We start from the raw sequence: 10,254 nt of genomic DNA, 5'->3' as shown, positions 1-10,254 counted from the left end.
ATGCGGCATGATCATTTTTTAAGGTTTTCTAAAACACTATCCTTGAAAACAGGCACTGATACCAATCGAAATAACTAGATCGACAAGATGGGGGGTGAATTGTGAAAACTTTGTAGCAATAATTAAAACCTAAGCAGGAGTTCTAATTTTTTTTTTATGTTTTTAAAATTTTAACATGAAAATTCAAACTACTATGAAGGCAAACAATTGAACTCAACGTGCAACAATAGAATTCTTTTCTTCCATAAATTTTGCCAAGAAAATATTATCAAAAATTAAGTGCAAGCAAAAGTAAATAGTGATAAGGAAAAAGCACACCGAACTTTATAGTGGTTCGGTCAAACCATGACCTACGACCACTCCCCGGAGTCCTCCACTCTGGGAATTTAACTACAAACTATAGCTCTCCTTTCCCCCCCCCCCCCCCCCCCGGCAAGGCTGAGAAGCCCTTACAAGTCTCACTTTCACCAACCCGACGTGGCAGAGTGCCAAACACTATTTTCACCCTCCTGGCCACGGCAGAGTACCTTCTCATTTTTCTCCCTCCTGGAGAAGGCAGAGTACCTTCAAGGTCACGGATGTAGAAGAGTATCCCCCTCAAAGAGCCTCCCATAAGTTCTTCCCGGGCCATAGGAGGAGCAAGATACAGCAAGAATGGAGTAACCATGTGATCTCCCTCACACCTCTTCTCCCTCACTAAGCTCACCTTATCCTTCCTCTCTCAAACCCTAAAAATTTCTCAAGATCTCTCTTCCAAGGATTCCTCTCTAATCGCGTTCCCCTCTTTCTGTCTCTCTAAAAAAGATTACTAATTTGATACTTAAAACAGGCTCCAAAATCCCTGAATTATTCAAAGTAGCTGTTACAATCATATAGTACAATTTCAAATTGTACAATATGATATATATAACATTCCTCATCCTGGTATGAAGGTGTACGAATAGTTCAAAATATAATCATACATTACGATAATAAATCATCCAGTACGATCCTCAACACTACTTCTCGTACAGGACGATAGCCGGGATGATCAAATGTCATCTCTGTACATCATATGGTACGATATACATTATACAGTACAAATGGTCAAAAACAAGGCATCATCCAGAATGAATTTTGGGACGATCAAATGTCATCTCTGTTCATCGTAGGATACGATAGACATCGTACAGTATGATGAGACAAAAAAGGGATCTTCCAGGACGATCTCCGAGACGATCAAAATTCATCTCTGTTCTTCGTATAGTACGAATATGTTGTTATAGTATGATTTTTAGTTAGTAATTAAGCCTTGATTTATTCCACTAATCATGGGTTAATTTAAGTAAGTATTTAAAAATAAATCATATAGTACAAAGTCCTTCGTACAGTACGAGTGGCTGAGAAAAACTTAATCAAGTTAATTTGACGGCTAGGGTTTTGGATTTGGAACACTTCGTATAGTACGATAGTATTCATACGGTACGATCTATTTATAGAAATCATTTTACAAGCTCAGATCATACAGTACAAAATAAAGTCGTACAGTACGATCACCAGAGAAAGAAAATCTATATTTTTTACTTTTAAAACCCTCTCCCCTTGTGTGTGTGCATGGTTGCTCAAACTTACATGCTGTTTGTGGCTAGACTCAAGGAAATTAAAAATAAAATAAATAACAAATTACATTGTCAGACTCATACTCCTAATCTAACCAGTCTTGAGTCTTCCTGTTGTCCTGAGTAGCTTGTGATCTTCCTAAAATGTTAGTACTCACGGACAATAGCGAACAATAAATGATATTTAATAAATACTAGTGTGTGTGCATGGTTGCTCAAACTTACATGCTGTTTGTGGCTAGACTCAAGGAAATTAAAAATAAAATAAATAACAAATTACATTGTCAGACTCATACTCCTAATCTAACCAGTCTTGAGTCTTCCTGTTGTCCTGAGTAGCTTGTGATCTTCCTAAAATGTTAGTACTCACGGACAATAGCAAACAATAAATGATATTTAATAAATACTAGTTCAGGCAATATTATTTATCATCATCAAAATCTCAAACTCGGGGTCATGAGTCGCAACACATTGAAGTAGAATATATAGCTGTACAAAACTATGTTGCCCTAGTCCTATGGCTGAAGTAATAGATTATTATATTTGGACTACTTATAGATACAATCCTTATTATGTGTGTGAACACAAGTAAAATTTATATTTTTAAAAATCAAATTCAACATTCATACAGTAAACATATAGATATTAGATGTCACTTTATTAGGGATCATGTAACCAAGGGCAAAATAAAAGTTCATTAGGGATGTTAGGCCTTATTAACTAGCCCAAGGCTAATTAAGAGAGAGGTGAATTGGTATTTTAAAAAGATCTTTCATGATTAAAACAAAACTTAAAACAAAAACCAAAAATCACCACAAAGAAAATCAAAGTGCAGAAATTAAATGTGAAAATAATAAAGGAAATAACACACCAGATTTATAGTGGTTCCGTCAAATCTTGACCTATGTCTCCTCAGAGGCACCCTTCTAGTATTTCACTAAACTCAGTGTCCCTTCTTTAGCCCCCATAGCTAGGCAGAGAAGCCTTTATAAATCACTATCACCTTCCCCGGTGCGGCGGAGTAGCCGGGTCTTTTGACACCATAGAGATCTTCTTCTTCTTAGAACTTCCCTCTAGATAAGCCTTGAATCTGATGGTACTAAGGTGAAAGCTTGCCGGAGCAACCGTGTGGAATCCCCCTCCACACTCCCTTCAAACCTCCTACAAGGATCTTCTCCCTCTCTCAAACTCAACCCTTTCTTCTCTCCCTTTCAAGCTCTCTCTTCAAGTCCCCTCCAAAAGAATGAAGCTACAATGGCTGCGAAAGACACTCTTCATGAGAAAGCAAGAGGTCTTTAAATAAATTTGCAAAACTAACATTATCGTCCAGGACGATCACCGGATCCCGTACGATATGCATAAAAAGAGAGCTTCCAAAAACCCTAAAAACTCAATTTCGGTGCCAAACAACATCCAGGATGATCGCAGGATCGTCCTGTATAATGTGCTTAAAAAGAGGGCTTCAATAAACCCTAAAAACTCAATTTTAGCACCCATAATCGTCCTGAACAATCACATGATCATCCAGTATGATGTACAGAATAAGACCTGATAGTCCTGAATGATATTTAGATAGTTTAGGATGATTAGTACAAAAAATGTACAAATAATCCAGGATGATGATATGGATCGTCCAGGATGATTAAAAGAAAAATTATGGTATTTCAGCTTGGACGATTTAGGAAAATCAAGTATGTCGGCAAACATTATCATGTACGATATACAGATCGTCTAGGACGATCAGATTAAAAAATTTAACCATAATTAGTCCCCTAATCATATTATCAATTTTGCATGATTTGTATTGACGTTTGGGACGATCTGATCGTCCGGTATGATTTGAATAAAAATTTAAACTTAAATCCTTACCTAAATTGTCATTGGCGGCTCATTTCCAAGATCATAAAGGATCACCCTAGATGATCCAAAATCATCCAGTATGATTAGCTAAAAACTTGATCTTCTAGATTTGACTAGATCTCACTCCCTTGAGTGTGTGAGTAAATGGTCACAAGGCAAACATACACCCTAATAAGACTTGACTCAAAAAATAAAAAATTACATCAATGAATATTACAAACCCTTTTACAACATAACATTATTCAGCCCAATCTTGAGCTATAGTTCTTTGTTTGATGTTGCATGGTATTCCCGAAATGTTAGCATACACACAAACAAACATATATTGTAAATACATGTAGACAAGAGAAAGTGAGCCATAATATTTATTATCATCAAAAACATAAACTCATAAGCTCGAGTTGCAATATAATATACAACTAATACATATTGATATTAAAAACTAATTAGCAAATATCTTTATTAAACCCCTGAATTTTGATTATCATCAAAAACATAAACTCATAAGCTTATGTTTTAGTGAGCTTTCGAATTTGCTTATTAAGTAATCATTTTCCTCACAAACTAAGCCATTTTTCTCTGTGTCTTCAGCTTTTAGCACTATCGTTTCACCTGCATCCAAAAGTCTTTGACCCAAACTTTGCTCGTAGGTAATGAGTGATCCAATCAAATTATCAATAGAATATTCATTAAAATTTTTTGATTCACAAATAGCAACAACTTTGGCATCAAACTTATCAAGTAGACAATGTAAAATTTTATTGACTTTTTCAAAGTTTGAAAACTCATTTCCTAAAGCATATAATGATGTAACAATTTGAATAAATATAGTATACATGTCTAAGATCATCTCATAAGATTTCATGCAAAAAAGTTCATAATCATGCATTAAATTATTCAACTTGGATTGCTTGATTTCACTAGTGCATTCATATATGGTGTCAAATTTATCCCAAATTTTCTTACCCGTAATACACGAGGAAACTAACATATAATCTTTAGAATTTAAAGTGCAGAAAAAATAGTTTAAAGATTTTGCATTCAATTGAGAATTGATTTTCTCTTCTCTACTCTATTGATTAAAAGGAATATCAGTTTTAAATCCATCTAAAATATGAGATGGTATAGAATAACCAGTTAAAATCATTTGCCACATTCGAAAATCAACTGGTTGTAAAAAAATTGACATGTGAATTTTCCAAATCAAAAGTAATATTTCAAATAAAGGTGGTCTGGTGATTGAATAACCTTTCGCAATATTATGATTATAAAAATTAACCATGGATCAAAATTCAAAAGTTTACAAAAACTAAATTTTATGAATCCTGCTCTGATACCACTTAAAAGTTTGTTAGAGATGTTAGGCCCTTGTGAACTAGCTTAAGGCTAATTAAGAGAGAGGTGAATTGGTATTTTAAAAAGATCTTTCATGATAAAAACAAAACTTAAAACAAAAACCAAGATTCATCATAAAGAAAATCAAAGTGTAGAAATTAAATACAGAAATAATAAAGGAAATAACACACCAGATTTATAGTGGTTCTGTCAAACCTTGACCTACGTCCACTCCTCGGAGGTATCCTCCTAGTATTGCACTAAACTCAGTGTCTCTCCTTTAGCCCCCACAACTAGGCGGAGAAGCCCTTACAAAATCTCTTCCACCTTCCCCGGTGCAGCGGAGTAGCTGGGTCTTTTGACACCAAGGAGATCTTCTTCTTCCTAGAACGTTCCTCAAGACAAGCCTTGAATCCAATGATACTAAGGTGCAAGCTTGCCAGAGCAACCATATGGAATCTCCCTCCACAGTCCCTTGAAATCCCCTCCAAGGATCTTCTCCCTCTCTCAAACTCCACCCTTTCATCTCTCCCTTTCATGCTCTCTCTTCAAGTTCCCTCCAAAAGAACGAAGCTATAATGGCTGCCAAAGACACTCTTCATGAGAAAGCAAGATGTTTTTAAATAGATTTGCAAAGCTGACATTGTCATCCAGGATAATCACTGAATCATCTCATATGATATGCATAAAAAGAGAGCTTCCAAAAATCGTAAAAACTCAATTTCAGTGCCAAACATCATCCTGGACGATCGCAGGATCGTCCCGTACGATGTGCTTGAAAAGAGGGCTTCAAAAAATCCAAAAAACTCAATTTTGGCGCCTAGAATCATCCTGAACGATTGCAGGATCGTCCAGTATGATGTGCAGAATTTGACCTGATAGTCCTGGATGATATTAGGATAGTCCAGGACGATTAGTATAAAAAATGTACAAATCGTCCAGGACGATTAGAAAAAAAATTATGGTATTTCGGCTTGGACAATTTAGGAAAATCAAGTATGTCGGCAATCATCATCCTGTATGATATACAAATCGCCCAAGACGATTGGATTAAAACATTTAACCATAATTAGTCCCCTATTCATAGGATCAATTTAGGCATATTTGTATTGATCGTCCAGGATGATATGATCTTCCAGGATGATTTGAATAAAAATTTAAACTTAAATCCTTGAAAAAATTGTCATTGGCTGCTCTTTTCCAAGATCATAAATGATCGTCCTGGACGATCCAAAATTATCCAGTATGATTAGTTCAAAACTTCATCTTTTGGATTTGACTAGATCTCACTTTCTTGAGAGTGTGTGTGCATGGTCACCAGGCAAGCATCCACCCTTACAAGACTTGACTCAAGAAATTAAAAATTACATTAATGAATATTATAAACCCTTTTACAACATAATATTATTCATCCCAATCTTGAGCTCTGATTCTTTGTTTGATGTTGCATGGTATTCCTGAAATGCTAGTATACACACAAACAAGCATATATTGTAAATATAAGTAAACAATATAAAGTGAGTCATAATATTAATTATCGTCAAAAACATAAACTCATAAGCTTGAGTTGAAACATAATATACAACTAATACATATTGATATTAAAAACTAATTAGCAGATATCTTTATTGAAGCCCTGAATTTTGATTCATTCAGCATACATAGGGAAAGACTAGGGGTTGTTGACATTAGTGCTTAGAAAATATGGGGTAGTGCTAAGTTTTTGTGCTTGTATGCTTATTTGTCCTATGTAGTGTGTTTTTTATTTATATTTTTTCTCTTTTTCTTTGTAATTCAGGAGCTCGACCTTATATTTTGATGATTATAATTAATATTGGATAAATAAGGGATATTAGGCAATATGAAAGTTTGTTAGGGATGTTAGGCCTTATTAACTAGCCCAAGGCTAATTAAGAGAGAGATGAATCAGTATTTTAAAAAGATCTTTCATGATTAAAACAAAACTTAAAACAAAAACCAAGAATCACCACAAAGAAAATCAAAGTGCAAAAATTAAATGTGAAAATAATAAAGGAAAGAACACACCAGATTTATAGTGGTTCGGTCAAATCTTGACCTATGTCCACTCCTCAGAGGCACCCTTCAAGTATTTCACTAAACTCAATGTCCCTTCTTTAGCCCCCACAGCTAGGCGGAGAAGCCCTTATAAAATCACTATCACCTTCCCCGGTGTGGCGGAGTAGTCGGGTCTATTGACACCAAAGAGATCTTCTTCTTCCTAGAACTTCCCTCAAGATAAGCCTTGAATCTGATGGTACTAAGGTGCAAGCTTGCCGGAGCAACCGTGTGGAATCCCCCTCCACACTCCCTTCAAACCTCCTACAAGGATCTTCTCCCTCTCTCAAACTCCACCCTTTCTTCTCTCCCTTTCAAGCTCTCTCTTCAAGTTCCCTCCAAAAGAATGAAGCTACAATGGCTGCCAAAGACACTCTTCATGAGAAAGCAAGAGGTCTTTAAATAAATTTGCAAAACTAACATTATCATCCATGACGATCACCGGATCATCCCGTACGATATGCATAAAAAGAGAGATTCCAAAAACCCTAAAAACTCAATTTCGGTGCCAAACAACATCCAGGATGATCGCAGGATCGTCCCGTACAATGTCCTTAAAAAGAGGGTTTCAAAAAACCCTAAAAACTCAATTTTAGCACCCATAATCGTCCTGAACAATCGCATGATCATCCATTATGATGTACAGAATTTGACCTGATAGTCCTGAATGATATTTGGATAGTTTAGGATGATTAGTACAAAAAATGTACAAATCGTCCAGGATGATAATATGGATTGTCCAGGATGATTAAAAGAAAAATTATGGTATTTTGGCTTGGACGATTTAGGAAAATCAAGTATATCGGCAAACATTATCATGTACGATATACAGATCGTCTAGGACGATCAGATTGAAAAATTTAACCATAATTAGTCCCCTAATCATATGATCAATTTAGGCATGATTTGTATTGACGTTTGGGACGATCTGATCGTCCGGGATGATTTGAATAAAAATTTAAACTAAAATCCTTACCTAAATTGTCATTGGCGGCTCTTTTCCAAGATCATAAAGGATCGTCCTAGATGATCCAAAATCATCCAGTACGATTAGTTAAAAACTTGATCTTCTAGATTTGACTAGATCTCACTCCCTTGAGTGTGTGTGTACATGATCACAAGGCAAGCATACACCCTAACAAGACTTGACTCAAGAAATAAAAAATTACATCAATGAATATTACAAACCCTTTTACAACATAACATTATTCAGCCCAATCTTGAGCTATAGTTCTTTGTTTGATGTTGCATGGTATTCCTGAAATGTTAGTATACACACAAACAAACATATATTATAAATACAAGTAGACAAGAGAAAGTGAGCCATAATATTTATTATCATCAAAAACATAAACTCTTAAGCTTGAGTTACAATATAATATACAACTAATACATATTGATATTAAAAACTAATTAGCAGATATCTTTATTAAACCCTTGAATTTTGATTATCATCAAAATCATAAACTCAGAAGCTTATGTTTTAGTGGGCATTCCAATTTGTTTATTAAGTAATCATTTTCCTCACCAACTAAGCCACTTTTCTCTGTGTCTTCAGCTTTTAGCACTATCATTTCACCTGCATCCAAAAGTCTTTGACCCAAACTTTACTCGTAGGTAATGAGTGATCCAATCAAATTATCAATAGAATATTCATTAAAATTTTTTGATTCACAAATAACAACAACTTTGGCATCAAACTTATCAAGTAGACAATGTAAAATTTTATTGACTTTTTCAAAGTTTAAAAACTCCTTTCCTAAAGCATGTAATGACGTAACAATTTGAATAAATATAGTATACATGTCTTAGATCATCTCGTAATATTTTATGCAAAAAAGTTCATAATCATGCATTAAATTATCAACTTGGATTGCTTGATTTCACTAGTGCATTCAATATGGTGTCAAATTTATCCCAAATTTTCTTACCCGTAATACATGTGGAAACTAACATACAATCTTCAGAATTTAGAGTGCAGAAAAAATAGTTTAAAGATTTTGCATTCAATTGAGAATTGATTTTCTCTTCTCTACTCTATTGATTAAAAGGAATATCAATTTTAAATCCATCTAAAATATGAGATAGTATAGAATAACCAGTTAAAATCATTTGCCACATTAAAAAATCAATTGATTGCAAAAAAGTTGACATGTGAATTTTTTAAAAATCAAAAGTAATATTTTCAAATAAAGGTGATCTGGTGATTGAATAACCTTTCTCAATATTATGATTATAAAAATTAACCATGGATCAAAATTCAAAAGTTTTCAAAAACTAAATTTTATGAATCCTGCTCTGATACCACTTGAAAGTTCGTTAGAGATGTTAGGCCCTTATGAACTAGCTTAAGGCTAATTAAGAGAGAGGTGAATTGGTATTTTAAAAAGATCTTTCATGATAAAAATAAAACTTAAAACAAAAACCAAGATTCATCATAAAGAAAATCAAAGTGTAGAAATTAAATACATAAATAATAAAGGAAAGAACACACTAGATTTATAATGGTTTGGTCAAACCATGACCTACGTCCTCTCATCGGAGGTACCCTCCGAGTATTGCACTAAACTCAGTGTCTCTCCTTTAGCCCCCACAGCTAGGTGGAGAAGCCCTTACAGAATCTCTTCCACCTTCCCCGGTGCAACGGAGTAGCTGGGTCTTTTGACACCAAGGAGATCTTCTTCTTCCTAGAACGTTCCTCAGGACAAGCCTTGAATCTGATGGTACTAAGGTGCAAGTTTGCTAGAGCAACCTTATGGAATCCACCTCCACACTCCCTTGAAATCCCCTCCAAGGATCTTCTCCCTCTCTCAAACTCCACCCTTTCATGCTCTCTCTTCAACTTCCCTCCAAAAGAACGAAGCTATAATGGCTGTCAAAGACACTCTTCATGAGAAAGCAAGAGGTTTTAAAATAGATTTGCAAAAATGACATTATCATCCAGGATAATTGCTGAATCATCTCATATGATATGCATAAAAAGAGAGCTTCCAAAAATCCTAAAAACTCAATTTCAGTGCCAAACATCATCCTGGATGATCGCAGGATCGTCCCGTACGATGTGCTTAAAAAGAGGGCTTCAAAAAATCCCAAAAACTCAATTTTGGCACCCAGAATCATCCTGAACGATTGCAGGATCGTCCAGTATGATGTGCAGAATTTGATCTGATAGTCCTGGATGATATTAGGGTAGTCCAGGATGATTAGTATAAAAAATGTACAAATCGTCCAGAATGATTAGAAGAAAAATTATGGTATTTCAGCTTGGACAATTTAGGAAAATCAAGTATGTCAGCAAGCATCATCCTGTATGATATACAGATAGCCCAGGACGATTGGATTAAAATATTTAACCATAATTAGTCCCCTAATCATAGGATCAATT

This window comes from Dendrobium catenatum, unplaced genomic scaffold (genome assembly GCF_001605985.2).
Source record: "Dendrobium catenatum unplaced genomic scaffold, ASM160598v2 fragScaff_scaffold_1172, whole genome shotgun sequence".
Classification (NCBI taxonomy): Eukaryota; Viridiplantae; Streptophyta; class Magnoliopsida; order Asparagales; family Orchidaceae; genus Dendrobium; species Dendrobium catenatum.
Note: the sequence above shows the minus strand (reverse complement) of the source record.